Source organism: Sturnus vulgaris, chromosome 4 (assembly GCF_052056855.1).
Source record: "Sturnus vulgaris isolate bStuVul1 chromosome 4, bStuVul1.hap1, whole genome shotgun sequence".
NCBI lineage: Eukaryota > Metazoa > Chordata > Aves > Passeriformes > Sturnidae > Sturnus > Sturnus vulgaris.
In genome coordinates this window covers 70809497-70830565 of record NC_142246.1, presented here as the reverse complement: position 1 = coordinate 70830565, position 21069 = coordinate 70809497, and the positions used below count along the sequence as shown (strand labels likewise).

Below are 21069 nucleotides of genomic sequence, written 5' to 3'. Positions count from 1 at the left end.
GGAAGAACACAGCTCTTGCTTTCTTCACCCCACAGCTGTGGGGAAAACATGGGATGTAATGTTTGAAGTGCTGGATAATTGGAGGAAGTGGATGGAGAATGGTAACAACAGCAATAGGGAAGTTTCTCAAGCGATTTGAGAAGGTTGTCTGGTGCAGGCTGGATGTTTGATTATCTGTGCACTGGATACCCACTTCTCTCGACTTGAATAATACATGGGAACCAAGGATTGTTTACTTTAAAATACCAAAATGAGAAATGACCATGCTCTGAAAATAAAACCTGCGAGTTTCAACTCTGCCACCTCTAGGAAAGCCCAGTGGGAGGGATAGGATTGCTAGAACTAGGGGAGGCCTCCTTTTCCTTATTTGTTATCATTTAACAGAATCTGAAGGCATCTTCCTTTGCAGAGAGCAGGAAATCATTCCTGTGCAGCTCCAGGGCCACACAGAGGTTATGGTGCCCATTTCACTCGTGGTGCTAAACAACAGAGGGTTTCAGAACTGTAGTGGGGCTGTACAGAGTCACCAAACCCTGGCCAACAGAAAACAGAAGAGCACATGCACAGTGGAGAGTTTCTGACTTAGTAAGAGATGAAAACACGGTGCTCTTGAGCTGCTTTCTCCCTCCAGTGTTCTCAAATATCACTGGTCGTGTTCCACTGCAGGGGAGATTTCTCAGGCTTACATTTGGAAGCACGTGATCAGCAGAGAAAAAAATCCCAGCCAAAACATTGCTGTTAATTGGGGGTTGCTTTTTGAAATCTGAACATTATGAATCCATGTTATGCTCTCAGCCTTTGCTCTAAGTCTGCTTGGAATTAGGAACCTGAAATTTTGTGGCAATGAACTGTGGTATCCTATTGAGCAGAACTAGCAGTGTACAATGCTAACAAACACAACCTCACTCCTGCATGTCATTGGGAAATTAAAAGGATCGTGATTATGCACATTATGCACATAAAAGGACTGTGATTATGCACATTATCTGTCTATAACGTCTGCATCTGGGACACAGAGTGGAGCTGCCACTTCAGGATGAGGCAGCCCAAGCACTGTCAAGACCTGTGAGGTGCCTGCCTTATTCAGAGAGAAATGTGGTGTCACTGACTTCGGCAGAGAAATTCTCAAGGAGCTTTGTGTTCTGCCCAAGATGCACTGATATTCCCCATATATGGAAGCAAGTGTTTTACCAGAACAAGCATTATTTCTGCTAATCAGAGAATATGTAATCACTGAAGCAACTTCTAATGATATTTATGAAATGTGAATCTTGGATCTATTTTGCACAGACCATCTTATTTTTTTATCCAAAGCCGCATGTTATGTAAACTCTGAGGGCTGTTAAATATTGCATAACGTTCAAAACCCACAACTTTCCAAAGCCCCTTTTTATTGGAATTTTTTTTTTCCTCTCTTTGGCTAAACCTATTCTGGGATAATATTCTTTTCAAAGTTAACCTTTCTTGATCAGTGCTTTTTAATGCAGCTGTTTGACTCAGCCAAGGAAGATGTTACGAAATCTTCTCTCCCATTGCTGCCTGACCAAGGATGTTTCAATGGAAACAAGTGGTCCTTTTGATCTGATTTATTTGGGAGTTCTTCTTGTGCAGCTTGTATCTCAGCAGACAACCTAACAATCTGTTTGCTCTTACTGGGAAAAAAGAGATTGTCGCCCTGCCAGCATAATTACATTGGTGAGTTAGGGAATAATGAGTGAGAACAGATGAAATATTTAGATATAAATAGTCTGTTTTCATGTGCTGTGATTGTCGCTAATAAGGCAGGGATGTGTGGTTTGTGGTTCAGGGACAGGATGAGGAACCAGGACATCTGGATTCCTTTCCTAGCTTTACCACAGTGTATTGAAAAAGCCATCAAATCTCTTTGTGCCCCATCAGTTGGAAGTGGATAATAATGCTCTGAGGACTAATTTTTTAATACTGTCATCTTCAGATGTTCAGGAGGGAAGAGAAATACAAGTGTACACTTTTTGCACACTAGAAGTTGGTCCAACTAAAATTTTAAATCCAGATATCTAAGAAGTTTGTGAATTAATTTCTCCTATCCTGAGTAATCTGACCCACTTGCAATGAGAAAAAAACAGGAGGAAGATTAAAACCAGTACAGAGTGTTTGAACACAATCCTTTAAGTTTGTGATCTTAAGCTTTCTGGGACAAGTTATTTTGGGCTTTGCATCTTTTCATTTTCAATAAAGAGTTGCCAATGATGTCCTTGACTGAAATATCCTCATTTGTTCAAATCCTGAAAATTACTTAGGCCTTAACTCATGAAGCTTGGTATAATTGAAAAGAGGCCTACAGTGGCCACTTTACACAGGGGATGTGTTTCCCCCAGCCTATGTGTTTTTTGTTCACTGCAGCTGTAAGCAATAGATCACTAAACCACAGATTAAAAGCATGTAATTGCTATAAAAGTAATTAAAGACAAGATTAATTCTACCTAGGAGTAAGAAAGCAATTTTGGTATGTAAGTCATAATGAAAAAGAGTTGCTTGTTTCTATTTAACATGGATATGGTAGTGGAGAGTCTAAAAAGCAGAGCTGCTTCTTCAGCTGAGGAGGAGAAGAAAGAAGCTGTGTTAAAGAGTTGAAAGCCTCGAGTTTAAATCACTTGGGATGAGAAATGCATTATTTTAAAGTTTCTACTACTTATTTCAATTTCCAATTTAGTCAAAATGAGAGCCTGCAATGCACTAGTGTTTTAGCTGGGTGTCAGATGGCTCTACCTACACTGGAAAGCTAAACAGGAGCAGAAACACAGCTGGTAGTGGGGACCCCACATCCACACCACACATGTGGCTGAATTTTCCAGTCTAGCCCCATGGCTGGAGCTTAGGAAGTGTGCTCCTGGAGTACCTCTCATGATGGTTTCATCCAAAAGCCCAGTTCCTATGCTCTGACCTGAGATGCAAGAAAAGCATGGTAAGTGGGAGAAATCAGGAAATTTGCTTCAGAAGTGCCCTTCTGATCTGACCTAAAATGCCAACCTACCCTCACCCTATTTGTGCTGTTATCCCTGCATAAGGGCAGCACAAGGGCTTGATTTGCACCTGGACTCCAGCTGGCCAGCAAGACTGAGCACAAATTTCCCATTGCTTTCATGTAGGCTTTGCTCTAAATCACTGCACTTGGACACCACTGAAGCAGCAGCTGCAATACTTATCCTGCAGTATCATTTCAGAGTTTTTTGAAAAAAGGCTTAAGGCTATGTGTAAGAGCAATTGGCTTCAGTTTGTTGATTTTATCTCATTTGAGACCGTTTTTGGGAACACAGCAATATTGGCACAGGAGGCACAATTATAGGGAGAATTAGCTCGTCACCATCACTCCAAACTAATTCTGTGATGCTGAGGGAAAAGCCAACCTCTTGATGCACAAGAAATGCTCCAGGAATCTCCAGTGATTCATTTATTTCCCAACTGACTGGTACATTAAAACACAGAATAAAAGTGTGGTTAACCAAGTCCTTCCCCTTTCCTATATCCAATCCTTGCTTTCCCCAGGAAAAATGTGGGCATATGGCATGCCAGGAAATCCTTAGCAGGGCCCACCTGGGTCTGCAATGAGATGGAGGGAGCAGCATCCCAGGGCTTACTGCTGAGATCCTTCATCCACCTCCAGAACTTTAGAAAATGAGTGCACTCAGAGAGACAGGAAATAGGTACCTGGAGGCTCATATCCTTCTCCATAAAAATTGCACTTACAATGATGCACATCACACTAATGTTCCTAAAAAGACATCCCAAACCAACACACACACACACACACACATGCACATAAGCTCTAGCTGTGCATCTGGGTATGCATGGCCTTGTAAATAACTGTCTTTATGTGGTGAGACAAAACAGCCTCATCTACCAAAAGATTTAGCAACACAAATTCTTTTTCTATATCACAAATCCCACCAGTAGTAATTTCATCTCCAAATGGAAAGCACAGCATTGCATTATTTGAGCACAAAGGCCAAATTTCCCTGGTTGGCAGTTAGACCCCAAGCTCATACAAACACAGCAGGAGAAACCTGAAATGATTTTGTTTCCTAGTGGCACTAATTCCACTGCTGGAGAAAATGTAATTATATTTATGTTGACATTATAATGATAACTTTGCAGGCCAGACTCCATCCTGTCTGTTAGGCCAGATAGAGCTGGAGCACCAGCAGAGAAGTAAGGAATGCCTGCTCCTTGGTGCCAGTGTGCCTGGAGCCCAGGCAGTCATTTCAACAGAAATACTTCATTCTGTGTAAAAGATAGTTATGATTTAATTGTGTCTCAACTACAAAACCTCTCTTTTTCAAGGAGGTGGGAATTTCAGTTATTCATTGGTGACACCTTATTAATAACGTGGTGGCATTTTTAGGTATTTATTCTGGTTATTTTAATTAAATATATTGCAGGAGATGTGCCAGCCTTTGCTGTTATTCTCTCAAGACACTGTGTCAGTGCAGATGTCACTAGTCCTGAAGTCAGGATCACATTTTCATTCATCACTTCTCTTGCACAAATGGCACCACTGCTCACAAGAGAAGCAGCACTGAGGTCGGGTGTTTCAATTCAGGACAGAAAGATTTCTTTTTCCTTATAAAATTCATAAAGAACTCTGGAGCTACAACTGAACTAAATTAAGCAATTAGAAGACAGAAAGAGCTAAACAACTTATAATTTTCAAAACTAAGACTTTGGTTGAGAATAGCATTCCAGGACAAGCAGAACACACTGCTTTTTTAACAGGTTAAAAAAACCAACTAGGCACAAAAAAAACCCCACCCCCTTATTGTTTGTGTCTGCTGAGCCTAATTTTCTTTGTCTTTTCCTCCCACAGTCATACAGCAGGACAAAAGCCATTGTTACAGTATCTGTAATTGGGATACCAGCAGATGGAATAGTTAATCATGCCCCAGCTAAGCACTGTGGGTGTTGCTGGGGAAGTCAGCTAAGGTAGATTCATTTTTCCTAATTTAAACATAGAAAAAAGAAGCACCTGGATTAACCTCCCATCCCTCCTCCCTCTGCCTCCAGTGGGGAGGGACAGGAACAGACAGACAAGGCTGGGCTGTGGGTGGAATCACTCACTCCTTGGTGCTGCTTCCTCCACCACCAGGGAGGGAAGTGCTGGTCTATCTGAAACTCAATTTTCTCTCTTAAACTGGAATTTTATCCTTTCTTACCACACAGAAGAGGCAGGAAGATGACTGCCAGACATGAGGGCAGCCAGGGGCACTGACAGCCTGGGAACTTCTTGACCTCCCCATCCTCCACTGCTGGACATAGCCAAGAGAGATTGTGAGTGTTCACATTCCAACCCTGGGGCACAAATCTGGCTGAGCTTGGGTTTTTTTTTCCATTTTCATCAATATTAAAAAATATTTCCTGTACATGGTGGTACTTCTGGCATTCACCACACAAAGACCTGTGCAGGCACCACATTTTCATAAATGCTTCATGGTTGCCTACAGATTTCACAAGATTACATTGGCTTAAGCAGGAGGAATTTTATGGGCCTTACCAACGTTACCTGAGGAAATACAGCTCCCAAATGGTGATTTAGTTTTTTTCCCCCCAAAATACAGTTATAATAGGAGGGCTAATGTATGTGAACACCAGAATAAAGTTTCTCAAAGGACACTTGAACCATTTTACATATGGAGCTTTCAATAGCCTTTGCTTTTGCTGAACTTTTTCAACTTGGTTAGTATTTTGTTCAATTTTTAAAGGACAATAATACCAAAGATATAATTCTGAAAGCAACAGAATTAAATTGCTAGAAAACTCTGCTATTGAAATCACCTTTACTTGCTCTTAGTTTGTTTTGATTAATTGGTTTTTACCTGGGAAGGTTTAGGAGGTCAGTTTTACTATGTAATACATTGAGTTGATAATAAATGGAAAAGAAATGTGATTGAATTTTAGTCAAAATAATTAACTCATAAGTATGAACATAAAGACATTGGTACTTTAAATTCTAAAATTACTACAGGAAATCTAAGAGGGAGCCAGTATATGAAAGCACTCAAGTTGAGTATTATGGGTCACCTCTGTCTAACTTCATTTGGAATTACTGATCTGCTTGCAAATTTAATTAGATCCATACTATGCAAAAATATACAAGTTAGAAATGTATATATTAATTTAAGCAGAATAACAGATAATGTAAACTTCTGATTTTAATCCCCTAATAATGCCATTTGGAAAAAAAATTTGCAGACTACTTTAATATATTTTTCCCCTTTTTGCACTCCTTGCCAGAGCTAATTCTGCTGTGCAAGGAAGAGCATTTTTGCATGGATCCTGCCCTGTCCAGAGTACTGGAAATGTCCCACTTCCTTTACAGGAGGAGATTGGAACAAACATCTGTGCATTTGGATGATCATCTAAATTAACCTGAGAGTGGCAGAGACCTCCTTTAGCACTCCCTGTCACTAAAGGAAATGAGGGTGCAATTTTATTTGTCTGATTACAGGAGGGCTGCTCAGCAGCCAAACAGCAAGTCCAATGGAAAAGGAAAATTAGATTTATTTCACATCTGTGGACTGCTTTTGGTGCACCTCAGCACTTCAGTGCTGTATCACAGAAAGCCTTGTTCCTCAAGCAGAGAATTCCTCACCTGTTTATGGGACATAGGAAAGAAAAAAGGAGATAGCCTATTTTAAAGTCTTATTGTAAAACAGTCATCATCTGAAGCAGAAAATGTGCTTTTCTTCCTGTTCACTTGATTTTTTTGGTCATATTTCCTGGTGTGCCATCTCACCCTTTCAAACTGCAGCATTACCAAGATATGTAATTTAAGATTACACAGGAAAAAATGAATTATTCAACCAATTTACAGGTGCTTCAGGCTTTGTCTGAGCTGGGATGGATCGTTCCTTCCTTCCTCTTGAGCACTGATCTCTAACAAAAGTTTGCTGGGACAAAAATTCACCTTCTATCAAATCTGTATCACCTTCACACACTTTGTCACCTGTTTCCCTGCTCTAAGCTGCTACACAGATGTTGAATACTGCAGATGAACTGTTCATGCTGCTTGTGTAAATACACAGGTTTGATTGAGCTGCCTGTCAGACAGGCAAACAGGAATACAGGAGAATAGTTTCACATCAGCCATCTCATAGCAAAGTCATCATAGAAAAACTGAGCTGTTCACAAAATTCTTACTTTTTTACCTCAGCCACCTTAGAAAATTGTTTTGCAAAGACTGAAGGCCAGATAACCACAAGGATTGTGGCTGGGTAAGATATCCTTCCAAAGGAGCCACAGGGTAGCCATTCAAAACCCCATCTGTTGTGTCCCTGTTCACCTCTTCCAGGTGCCCTCCAAAGGTATAAATCAGGTGGCCCAATCACTTCAGGAGAGCTGAGTCACGCTGTGCCAATGACTTTGCAAATATTTGTGAGTATTTGTGAGGTGCTAACTCTTGTCTCTATGTGTTCAGCTTAGCCTGGATTCAGCTGAGATACCCAAAGTCAAGTATTTAGTGCTTAAGCCTGATTTTGCACGCACAGAATGCAGGGAAGTGTCCTGGTTTTGCATCCAAAATCGATGTTTGACATCTACCCATCCAACTCACCCCTGCCGTGTCATTTCCCACTGCTCAGAGCCACATAAAATCTCTGTACATAAAATCTAAGTGCACAAAGCAGGCAGGAGAGTAACAGTGTGATAACTATGCACAAATGGCCATGGTTACAATAACTACAGGCAAGGGGAATTCGGTCTTATGAGTATAAATGTTGAGGTAAAGAATTAATTTTTGTTTCTCTGAAAGAGCTCGATGAGGCATAAAAATATTCAGGAATGTTTAATCCTAAAGGGAATGAGATTTATCAAAGCAATTTGAAAGGATGATATGTTCACCTCTGGTTCTACAGGCAAAGAAAAGCCAAGAAAGTCCAAGGCATTAAGAACTTGGAAACTGTTTTTCATTCTGCCAAGCTGTTTTTCATGCTGCTCTCATTGCCTCAAGTTTGATGCTACAGTGCAAGGCAAATCTGGTTCTGGCAAGCAATCACTGACTTGTGATAAGCATTAGGTTTACATTTAAAGATCAAAGCAAACATACATAAACCATTTTACATACATATCATATCCTCTGCTTTATGTCCTGGCCCTTGGGTTTATATCCCCTCATCACTGAGCTTCCCTCTTACATTACACTGGTGAGTCCAGGGACAACTGGAATCTGCATTGAAAAGACAATGTAGTTAATTTAATTTATAATACTATGTAATGGACTAGAGATTTCAGGCAGAAATTGTATCTATTGGTGAGTAGATGAAGCCAGAGGAACTACAAGGTCTGTTACTGTCACACTCACTGGAGGGACAATCCTGAAACCCTTGCTCATGACTGAACTCCACCTGGGATTCATTTGTAAGGTTTTTTACACTCCCATAAATCTGACCCTTTACTTCTGTTTAGTCTAACCTTTTCCACTGGAGAAAAATGAAGGCAACATTTTTGAAAACCTGTATTGAAAACTCAATTTTGCTGAGCATTTCATGAAGAGTTTAAGAGTACAGATTTCAGCTCAGGCTCTAAATAAAACTCTCAATACTTTGGTTTGAATAAAACTCAGTCTACTGTAAGATGAAGTATTGAAAGCATGCTTCATTTCATGTCTTAGGAGAAACTGCTAGAGATGATTTCTGCACAGTGATTTGCACAGGTTAGGAACTATTGATTCATCTTTACTTACATGTAACAGGTTCTTCTAAAGTCACATGTATAAACAAGCAAACTGATGGCAGATTTACAAGCATTTTGCAAAAGGTATTAAAAGTGTGCTTGTAAAAAAGAATCTGAGCCTGTTCTATGTGTAGTAAACCACTGGAAAAAAAAAAAGACACCTGACAGCTTGAAAAGAACAAGTTCATTTCTCTCAATTCTTGGGAACTATCTAATCCATAAATGAAGCAACACCTTGTGAGATCACCTACCACACACATTTAAGCAGATTGAAAACTGTAAATATGTCTGGATTTACAGCAGACTTGCTGCACAACTTCAAGTTACTTCCAGTCCACTCTTGCCAGCTCTCCTGGCTGCTCTGTGTGTGCAGAAATCTCATCCTGACCCTTGAGTTTCCTTTAAATTGAGTTGAGCTTTTTTTAAATTGCAAATCATAGGATGAAAGTGCAGAGAATTCTTTTTCTTTTCCAAGTACCTGAAGAGTTTTAGGTTTGGTTTCTAATAATTGTCCTTTATCTAGTCCAGAAGATTGCTTTTTGGTGCTCTGAAGTGCACCATTAGTTTCACATGCTCTTGCACACTGGTCTGACTTAGAATCAGTCCAACTGTTCTGTTACAAATGGTTTTAGTTTCCAAGAAAACCAAGTGGCAAAGCAATTCAAAACATATTGAATTCATTTAATACATTAATAACCACAACTGGCTCTAAATCAAAAAGAATTACTCTAGACTTAGAGAGTTTTATTTCTGACAGTTCTTACTTTTAAAATAAAGTAAAACATATTGGATGTATTTACTTACTTTAAAATAGCAAATCACTAACACAGGGATTAACATATTCCTTTTCTTCCTCATGTCCAAGACATTTCTTTATACAGAAGAAAATGCCTGATTTCTCTTCAATGCAAAAAATAATCCTGTAAATGCACTTTTCATGTCCCAATGTGCAGCCACTTTGCTGAACTTTTAGATTCTACAGTTAGATAAATCAGATTTCCTAGTGAAGATCTAAAGCTGTAAATACAATTTATCTTCACTTCATTAGGGATATGGGCAATTCCTGTCTTGGGAGCAAATCCTGTCCATGAACAGCTTCACCAGAGCAGCTGGTCCAGCCATCACCATTACACAGCTCATGGAAGCATGAGGTGCCTTTGTACATCCTTTTTTTCCCTGTTAAATTAAGGATGTCCCACAGTGACAAACACAACCTTAGAGCTCTGATCTCCCAACATTAACAGAGGGCACTTGGCAACTGATGGCACCAGCAGGATGATTCAGAAACAGCACAGGGGGAATTTCCTGCAACACTGGCTCAGCAAACAACATCTGCTGAGCTGGGGCCAGGGCAGCCCTCCTGCCTGGGTGAAGGCAGCAATGGAGAAGAAGCCAAGAGAGCCCAGATGAGGCTTCTGGGGAGGGTCAGCAGCTCACACAAACTGCTGCAGGGAAGGGACCAAACCCCAGCTCCCAGGGGTTGTGAGGTACCTGCACCCACACTTCCAGGAACTCGTGTTCCTGGCACTGGAGCTGGGCAGTGAGTGGTGGAGCTGCCCCATCCTGCCTGGCAGGCCGTGCCAGCTGGCACTGGGTCACCAAGGTCCCATTTCTGTGACCTTGACACGGAGGAACAGAGCATCCTTCCCATGTGGCATTCGCATTATTTGGTCTTGGAGAGGCCACCAGGGAGTCAGGAGGGATCGTTTCTGATTGGAACTGAACTCTGCAGGGGTGCCCTTGCCAGCCCTCTGTGTTATCCCAACCCACCCCCACTTTGTCCTGTCATTTGCTGCAGTGCCCTTGCACATCACACCTCCAGGACTTGACCCACACACAGGCTGCTCCCACAACTTGTCCTTATGACTTTGCCAGGAATGGGAATGATTTAATGCTAACAGCTATCGTCTTCAGAATGGGTCCTGGAGATTGGGGCATAAGAGGTCATTATTGTTTAAACACTTTTGTTTTGCCTTTCTTCTCAGAAACTTTAAATCATGAGCTTCCTTACACAGAACGCCCAAACTGACAGCTTTAGGATGTGTGAGAAAGACACAATTAATTTAGTGCAAAAGATAAGACATTTCCTTGGGGAAGCACTAATACCAGGCCTATTACCCCTCAGTGTCATTTCAGATTAGTGTTCTACAGAGAAAGGGATTCTAAATCTTTTTAATTGAAAAATGTTTCTCTTTTCCTTACTATTATAAATTTCTGCCCAGAGGTTAGAGAGTTTTTAAATTATTTCTGAATTGCATCCAATTTCTGGGCAGTTTATCAAAAAAAGGAGGATGCAGTTTGTCTCTTGCTTTATTAATTTATGTTGGATCAGAAAAAAAGGAGAAATATATTCCCTCAGTGACCCAAATGAAATAGTTACATAAAAAGATGCTTAGCAATGTAAAGCCCAGACATCTCTAACATGTTAAGATGGGCAGCTGTCACCAATACATCCACATGTAGGAATACATGCCATAATTATGCAAAGTGGAAGGATAATTATCCAAACACAATGGTGGAAACAACAGCCAAGAGAAGATTTTTACTCAGCTTCTCTCTCCTTAAAGTTTGAAAAGCATCAAAACCAATGACTGAAATCCATGTAAGTTGTTTGACTCATAAGCCACAAAACTACCTCAAGCAAAGAACAAAATGCAAATATCCTTTTACCTTTAGCATGTCCTGAGCAGGAACATTACAAACTGTGACCTGGACTTGCTCAGTCCTTGATCCATGGCCTTGGAGCAGCCCCCTTTTTATCCCAAAAGTGATGGATGAGATTTGAAGCAAAGGCCTGGCTTTGAGTGGTGTAGGCACTAACCCCAGGAGCCTCCTGGGAAGCACAGCTCCCTTTGGTGTCAGTGGCCTGCTGGAAGATAGGAAAAGCATCACACAGAGTTAGTTCATTCTCTATTTAGATGTTCTTTTAGCTACAAAGCTGCCTGGCTATCTTTTCTGGAGTTGTGAACACAAAAGCACTGTAATTTGGGGGGGCAGCATGTTTAAAAAGGCACTCTGCAGGTGAATGTTTCTGCAGAGACTGGTCTGACACAGTCTTTGGGCAGTTGCACAGCCCACAGATCATTTATGTGTTAGGGTGGTTTGGGTTTTTTGTCCTTGAGAATTCTTCCAAAAAACTGTATTCTTTCCACTTCTCCTGATTGTATAATGGTTGTGTTTCCTCTGATCTGTACTGAAGAAAAAATATTTTCCTTTTCTAATTCAATCCTTAGTCCTTGTTTTCCCAATCTCTAGTTCTCAAGAAACGTGATTTCTTAAAAAAAAATAAATAAAAAGAAGAAAATTTCTAATTAAGCCATTTATCACACTTTTCCAAGTGGGTAGAGTGACAAATTAGCCCTATCTCTTCCACCAACAATCTGATGGATGGGAAGATAAAGATGCAGAGGCTGTTATTTTAGCTGGAAGCTCTCCACTATATCAATTGTTTGGCCCCAAGCCAAAAGACCCTAAGAGTTGACAAGGACTAATGACGGGTCCATAAAGTTTATGCAGCATGAGGCCTGACATCAAAGGAATGCAGCCTTATTAGCAATATCTCTATGCTTTCTCCTTGGGAAAAAAAAATACTCATTTGTTTTTTCAAAGGTTTTACTTAATCATTCTACTCTTTCAGCAAATGGAAAGAAAATTAAAACTGTAAATAAATTTGCACAATAATCTATGGCTGATGAGTTCTGCTCTTCTCTACAAATACCAAGTGATTGTTATTACTTTTAAGTGATGTCCACCAAGAGAGGCTAAGATAGGCAGACTGCAAATTAATTTCCCTAGGAGTCTTTCTTATTACCACTATTTGTTTGGGAATACTTACACTCTTCCCAAGTGTTAACTCTTGGTGGTTTTAGGATATGAGGTTAGGGCTGAGGTGGATATTGGGCCTGACTCTGTGACAGCATCACCTTCAGTGTTTGTAACTTACATTTTTCTCCCAGTGTTTTTATTTTAATGTGCACCATTTTGACATAAAATGGAAACCCTGTGTAGAAGGTGCAATGCAATTGCTACCTGACTGGAAAGCAGGAAAAGAGGATATAACAGCCAAGATGACTTCTAAGAAAAATCAAATCAATAACTCAACAGCAAAAACCTCTTTTGGAATTTTTGTTTGAGAAAACAAGCCACTTCTGCAGATGCTATATGTTACTTTGGACTAGAAGTAAAATCCATACATTTTTTACTGGAAAACTATTTAAAGACTACTCTTGACATCCCATTCTTTATAATCTTTTTTTCTCGTGTGGAAATAGGATTTGCTGGCACAATGAGAAACTTTGGTATTGCTTTATCAAATCCAACTGCACTAGTCCTGCATATTCGTATACCTGATGAACTTGATTTACCTTTTCAACACAACATTTTTACAAGATGGAATTAAAAACAATACTGCAATGAAATGATGACAGCACTGGAAGTCAGTGCAAAGCCACATTCAGCACATCCTACAGTATTTTACCTTCCCTTTCCAGTCTGGATTTCATAGTATGTGTGGAAGGAACACTGTGCAAAACTAGGGATGTCATCCATCTTCAACCTTCCTGTGTCTCAATAAACTGCTCTGGATTATCCCTCCTCTATTGCTCCCAATCCTCTGTGGCTTTGAACCCCTGCAGCTTTTCTTTTTTGCTGCTTTTCCAAAGGGGATGTGCCATTGCATCTGCCACGCTGCTTTTGACCATGGGACATCAAGGCAATTTACATCCCACTGGGATATCTGCAAGCTCTGGTGGTTTTTGGGGAAATACAAAAAAAGCTTGGAGTCTGTGAGGTCCAACACAAACAATCATGGAAAGAACAAAAGAGACCTTTTAAATACTACAACCTTACCCAGCAATGTCAAAACCAGGAATTCAAATTCTGGTTGAAAAGACCATAGTAATTCAATTTTTTTTCTTTTTCCTGATGCATTTAATATGTCTAAGTTCCTAATGTACTTTCTTAGCTTATTGATAACAGGGCTGCTTAGGAACCATAATCTCTCCATGACATCCCCTTGCAACATTTTGGATGAAATTCTAATTAAAGAAAATGCACTGGTTAAAGTTTTCTACTTAGAATTGTATTTTTTTCAATAAAAATTAAGTCTAAGTATTATGGCACTATGCAATTAAATGTTCAAATGTCATTCTTTATAACTTAGGAAGGGGACTCCTTGAACAAAGAAGTTTAAATGCAAATTGGCTGGAAATAAAACGAAATGGAAAAAAAAAAAAAGATCAGTGCTGAAGTTGCCAATGAACCCAACTGTTTGCTTACTTATAATTAGCAGCATGGTCATTGCCTGGCTGCCCTGGCACTCTGTAAATATGCCTGGGCAGACTGTGATTTAAGATGATTTAGAAGATTTATTTATTATTTAAGATTTATTCATTGCCTCAAGAGACAGGTAAAACAACAACTCTCTCAGTCACTCAGCTTGGTTGGGGAGTAGTGGCTACAACTCAATCCTATTGAGCCTTTCCTCAGTAAAATAAAGGATTTTCCTTTTCTTTAAACACGGCTCCAATTACTGAATAGAGCAAACTCATTCCAAATTACAAGCTCCAGATTTTTCAAAGGTTCCTGAATTTCTCATATTTTAGCAAACCAAGTTAAAAAATTTGTTCTGTAATTTACAATTTATGACACGATTCAATGAAAGACCTTACAAAGGCTTAGCTACAAAATAAATCATTATAATAATAATAAACTTACTCCACCCTGCATTTGTCTTTTATTTGCCAGATGACCAGTTTGTTTTACTTCCTTTAAACAGCTTTGGAAAATCCAGCAAGTCTGTACATGTACAGTTCCCACCTGGAAGCACAAACTTTAGCAGCCAACCCCAAGTTAAAACATGAAGTCACCTTTCATTTCTGTTCAAAGGTAATGTATAATTCACTTAGAGCTGAGGGATACTCACATCATTTGTCTTTAAATGTTGCCCAATAGATTCAGTGCTAAGTCTGCTAGAAGGAAAGTAAAAAACAGACAAGCAAATCACCACACTGCTACTACAGCTACAGAGGGAAGTGCACAGATTGACAGATCTGTAGGAATTTGGGATGTTCATGCCTGGGAAACTCAAGTGGAAAGATGGCATTTCAGAGTGCAGAGACACTGCACATCTATGGCAATGGAAACACACATTTCAGCCATGGTTGGCACTTGTCTGGATTTTTTTTCTTCCTCCAAATAGTACTGATATTATCTCTTTTCTCAACTTTATTTCAGTCTCTTGCATTGTGAACAGCTTGTGATTTTAAGATGACTTCACATGAATATTAGGACAGAGATTTTGTTCACTAAATGATACATGAAGAGAATAATGATTTCAGATCTGTATGTCCTATTTTAGCTATCTCCACTATCAGGAAGTGATGGGCTGACCTACTTGTGTGTTACAAAAATAGCCAAGGATCTTTAAGCAAAATCAATGCCCCTGAGCTGAACAGAAATGGAGAGGTGCAATGTGCTCACAGCATGAGCCCTTTGGTGCCCTCCCAGCACTGCTGTCAGAGCCTCCCTGTGTGGCCCAACACAAGCTGGCCATTGCTGAAAAACTCCAACATTTCTTTTTAACAAGTGTCATTCGAGTTCTAGGCTGAAAATCTACTGAGGATTTTGGTGGGCATCACTCTGCAGGCTTGAAAATACAGACTGGAGGCAGCAGATCTGGACCCCCAGGGGACCTGTGTGATTTTTACCAAAAATGCCTGATTTTACACCATTCCACCAGCCTGCAGAGGTTTTGGTGCTTGCTTTCTTTACAACTTGAATCTAGGTGTTGCCAATCACTTCTGTAATGCTGACAAACATGTACAAATACTTTCACTGTTTCTATCATCATAGCTATTGACAGAATTCTATGATTAAATTTATTGTACCTCCTTTATTTTGTAGTGTTTGCTGTTACCTCAGGGATGAATCTCAGACTCTCTGCAGGGAACTGGACTTTGTTGTACTCATTACCAAAATGCCCAGCAGAGTCTCAAAGCCTTAACAGAGCATAGCAACTTCACTAGATGGCAGTGGAGAGAAATATTACTTTATATCAATATATATTTTTTTAATAGGAGAGGGACACATCCCAGCAAGTCCTGCAGTTTATTAGTGTGACACTGTGTTAACACTGTCACAGGACAGCAATTCTCACTAAAGTGCAGGGGCTCCTGCCCAGCTAAATCTCTGTGCAAATGTTTAGGAAAGCATGAACACTCTTCCAGCACTAATGCAGAGAGAGAGGGAGCAACATGCACTCCTCTCTGAAGGGTTTTTCTCATAAGTTCAACTGTACCATGGTCTTTAATGAAATCCCAGGAAAAGACAAGTTCCAAGAAGAAAAAGTTTTCAGAAGAAAACTCCAGAGAAGTCAGAGACACCATCCTTCCAACAATCTTAACATTGTCATAACCACGTCATAAACATGATGAAGAAGTGAAGAGTAAGAATGAGAAATCAAATGGTTCAAGGAGCTTTGTGAGGACTACTCTGCATTCAAAAAAATCATTTTCATCCACCAGAAATCCTTACAAATACAGGTTTCTTGGGAGAACTCTATGTCCCTTACAGGTAACTCAAGAAACAAAGCATAACTTTTTAGACTTCTGACAAAACGTCAAGATGAAATACCTGAAGCAGCAAGTTCTGTAACTTCTAAGGTTCAAAATCTTCAAAAATTCAGTCTTTTGAATACAGAGAACTGATGCTTGCCAGTCTTTGGAAATTGATACACCTGGACAAAACTAAAGAACTAAAATAGAGTGGATGATTTCAGCCAAGTGCTTTACTTCAATTACGAGTTTATCAGTAAAGTTCTCTAAAAACAATGGTGCTGTCTGGCTTTATTTGGAATGCTCAGAAAACACAAACTATCACTCAGTACAATAAGCAGACAAAGTTTGGTTTCTTCTAGTATCAGATGTAAAAAAAAAATTTTCTAAAGCTTGTTTCTTGCTGTGGGAGAAATATTAAAAAAACCCAATTCACTGCCTAAATCACACTTCTCTAAACTATTCTTGCCTTTATCTTAACGATTTCCAAGACTTTCCCCTCAGAGAGCAATACATTGTCCTCTGGCATCTCAGCTGCTCCCTCACCAAACTGTTTGCAATAGCAAGCAGAGATTCAGGATATTGAAAGTGCTGATAAAAAACAAACCCAGTTGTGTTGCAAGTGACTTCTTGACTTATGCCTGCTAAGCACAATTCAAAGGCTTGAACTTTTCAAGGCATAATTCTCTCTATTTATTTTTGTGTAAATAAGAGCAGATGAGAAACAATTCCTTATGGCATTTCAATCTGTGAGACTTCTCTTACTTTTCCTCCTCACTGGCCATGGAGGAACAGAAATATCTGGAGGTGCAAAGCCCCAGGGTTTTGTTAGTGACACAAGGAGTTGTGTTCTCTGCATCTCTGGTCAAACAAACACACAGTACACGAGGCTGTCACATAAAGAACAACTTGTTGCCTAAACCAGCTTGGTAAAACAAAAAAATGACTGCTCCCCAGGCATCAAGAGATGGAGATTTCTAGGAAAAGAAATCATTTCAGATGATCTTAGTGGATTCCCCCAGATGCAGATACTGTAAATAAACACTGTAATTTGATATATTTGTGGAACTAAATACATTTAGTAGAAACACAAAAGACCAACCTGACAGAAGAGTGATGCCACTTGTGCTCGCTCCAACCCCAGTCACAGGGAAGTCATTTTCCTTTATCATTAACATGTTGGATGCCCTGGATGACACCAATATATAATAAGACAGTCAGATACCCTGGAAAAAAGCCAGAAGTCCTCTCCAACAGCCTAGAGAATGACAAAACAGTCCTTTTAGTTTATTTATGGCATTCATTCAGCTGCTCTTTTAAAACTCTTTAATTTCACCTTACACAAAGAGATCTCAATTGCAGAATAAAGAGAACTGTTACACTGTGTCCTTGCCACTTTCTCCCAAGCACACTCATAAATCACAGTGCTGTGGGTTTGCCTGGAAGCTGTGCCATGGTGTTAGTTTTAATTAAGTAGCCTTAAAGTAAGTGACCAATCAATATTGATTCATGTGGGTCTCACTGCACTAAGTCATCACAGTGTCTGAAGGCACTGCTGATGTGAATATAATAACCTGGCTTGGCCTGTCCACATTCATGTCAAATGAAGATTAAGAGTGAAAAGAAAATACTCACTGAGCTATCTTCTTCTCTATTAATGTGCATCTGACTGAATACAGAGCAGATTCTCCTCCTTTTCAAAACTGTAAAACCATTTCCCAGCCTGTTTAGTTTGCATTTAATTCCTCTGCAGAGAACTTGAATTTTGTACTGCCACAAAAAATGTAGTGACCTGCATTTCCTGAAATTCTGATGGATACTGGTTAGATCTGACCATAACCTGCTTGCAACACGGCCAGGAAATTGCTGTATGATAGCTATTACAATAAGATCTGCCTTATCAACTTCAAAATATAACTGTGTAGCAATCAATTAAAGGCATTATGAAGTTGACTGGCACCTTGTATATCAATATCTAAATTAAATTGATCTAACTCTGAGGAACTTGCTCTGATTTCCTAGCACTTCAAGCAAGTTTCTCTCTTCTCTAAAGGGAAGCAAGGGTTTAATTGTCCCATGTCAATAAGTGATTTTTTTGCCACAGACTAATTAGCTAACATGGGCCATGAAGACTATAATCTATTTTAAAGCCTCTCAGTTATCACCTGATAGGTGTATAATCTATTTTTATTCCCCATCAGGCCACCCCATAGACTGCTGAAGTCTGAAGCTCTAATTTAAAATTACTGCATACTTTTACAGAAAATTATACTACTCCTTGATGGGGTCCTGCAGCTTAAATAACAGTGAAACAGAGCTGAAGACAGAGTGCCAATTTACAAACTAAACTCAAGTTTTATACATCAGTAAACCCATGACCAAAGTAGATTATAACATAAAACCCTGACAAACAAGTAGCTACAACATAAGCAGTGAAATAAGGCATTTTTATTATCAATCTCAAATCAGGTCTCTCCTAGAAACATATTTCACCTCACAGCCTCTGACTGTGTTTGTATTACCTTTTCTAGCTAATGTTTAAAAAGAAATATTTGACTTAGGGACGTATAGAGCTTATTTAAGTTTTTTTGCTACCCTTTTCTTTCACCAGCAGTGAAAACCTGCAGTGCTGTGCTGCTTGCTACAGGTTATAGATGTGAGTTTTCAGCTTGTACAGTGACACTCATTGTGTTTACTAAGCAAAACAGTTGTAACACTATGTGGGAATGAAAAGCCTTAATTTTTGTGGAATCGAATGATTTGTACAAATTCTACTTCTGAATTGCTCTGGAAACTTGAAATAGTCACATAGTTAAGAAAGCCATTCAGATGTCTTTCCAGTCTTTCATTTTCTGGCTTTGATGCATTTGCCATTGGGGTTTTCACAGAATATTCAGCTTTCCAGATGGTTTCGTTTACATATCTAAGGCTAGAGACTCAGTCTGCCATGGTGTGGAGCTTGGGTCTCAATCACAGGTCACACCTAACGAGGGGACATGGAGAAAATGAAAAATTCCTAGCACCTCTGTGGTTAGCCCTGCTGAATAATTGCTGCAGTAGCTGAATTTTGCTGTACAGATGTTGGTAATTTGCTATTGAAAACCACCAGTATCAAACTGTCAGAGTCAAGAAATGGCTTTAATTATTTCCTCCCTGGAGCAGTAATAGCCATTACTTGAGCACTGCCAAAGCTGGAATGTGTGTGTGGGGGGTGGGGGGCGGTGATTTCTTAGCACATGGAGTTCAGGCAGCTTTACCTGCACTTGCCAGCCCTTTGCTCCCTCCTTGTGCAAGGAGATTGCTTCAGTCAGGGTCACATCATCTGGAGACCACCACGAGCTTTCCTCCTTTTCCCTGGCCACCAAAGACTAACATTGTTTTTCTGCTTCATTGACTCCTGAAAATAGAAGATAAATCAGACAGAAAGCCCTTGGAAATAAGGATAAGAGGAAATATCTTCTCTGGGAGGGAATAATTCAACAAAAATATCAGAAGCTATGGGAAATGTGACGAGAAATTGTACTGAGAAAGAAGGTGAGGTCAGCAGGGCCACTGCAGGAGTCTCCTCCTCACTCTGCATAAGCACTGCCTGGGCTCTCTCTTCTTGCAGCATTGGGCACAAGTAAAACCACAGTCAAAACCACACAGCTTAAAAAATATATTAAAATTCAGGAGCAGGTCAAAATATTTTTTACCATTTTCCAGCAAATTCAACATTATTCTCTCTCCTTCATCAAATAGATCCAAACCCCAGAAAAATTAAAAACTGATGTTAATATGAACATTTCCACAGGAGCCTGCAAGGGGCTTTGGCTTGTGCTTCAAAAGAACTAAAACCCCTCCAAAATAACTTTTGGGCTAGGATGTTTTATTCCTCATTCCCATGCTGTACTGATTTGGGAAGACCATCTAACCTCTGCACCTTTGAAAGCTGTCTTGTCTCTGAAGTGGGATAAGGTTCTTGTCCTTAAATAATTTGAGGACATCTTGTGCCCCTGACAGAGAAGTGCTGAAGCAAAGTTTTCCCCAAGTCTGGAGGAATTTGTCTCCTAGAAGAGCAGAGAACACCGAGGGTGTTCCTGCAATATCCACGTGCTTGGCCAGCAACGAGCTGCTGTTCTTTGAAGTGCTCACTTTGGATATTTGTGGATATTTGTGCATATGGAGATGGGGTTTGTTTTCCCACATGCAGCAACCTTTCCTTCTGCTGACTGCACAGCCCAGCCCAATGTCACATTGGTGCTCTCTGGGATGCTCCAGAAAGGAGAAGCAAAACAGGCCTTTTAAAAAAGAAGGAACATGATAAGGAAAACCAATCTAATGGAATATACTAGAGATACTTGCCAGCTTGAAAGTTTTTAAGTCATTAAGAGCTCACCTCTAAGTCATGAGCATGTTTGCTATTAATTTATCTAACAGTTTTAAGTATTAGCAAGGAAGAGGTCAAGAATGTTTTAAGTACACACAGATTTTCCTAGAATTTTTTCATTTCCTTCCTTTTTAGGTCAGCAATAAAATTTAAAAATCTTGGGGAAAAAAGTACAAGAGAAACAGTCCCTACTTTAACACAAGCAGCTCAGAAGGGAGGGAAAATGGGATTTCTTCACATCCCAGTGAAGTCAAGACAATCAGGTTTTGCTGAGTTTGAAAAGCATTAAGATATTTTTTCAACCACACTTGTGCAGTGAATATTTCTGCGAGGTGATCACTTCTAATTGCTGCTGCTGATATCACAGCATAGCAGAGATAACCAACACCATCTGTCAGCAGCAAAAACTGACTAACCATTAATGAAAGACATTCTAATACTGCT

General features: G+C 39.8%; 1 long non-coding RNA gene across 1 annotated transcript in view; it reads right to left on the bottom strand.

The window, feature by feature from the left end:
• Positions 1 to 21069, bottom strand: part of LOC106859432 (uncharacterized) — a 39682-nt gene that overhangs the window by 16054 nt on the left and 2559 nt on the right. Inside the window, exons 2-5 of the long non-coding RNA XR_015803449.1 lie at positions 19514 to 19653; positions 17359 to 17514; positions 11374 to 11572; positions 8096 to 8197 (exon numbers count right to left, since the gene is read on the bottom strand). This is a non-coding gene — a long non-coding RNA (uncharacterized LOC106859432). The remainder of the gene's footprint in view (positions 1 to 8095; positions 8198 to 11373; positions 11573 to 17358; positions 17515 to 19513; positions 19654 to 21069) is intronic.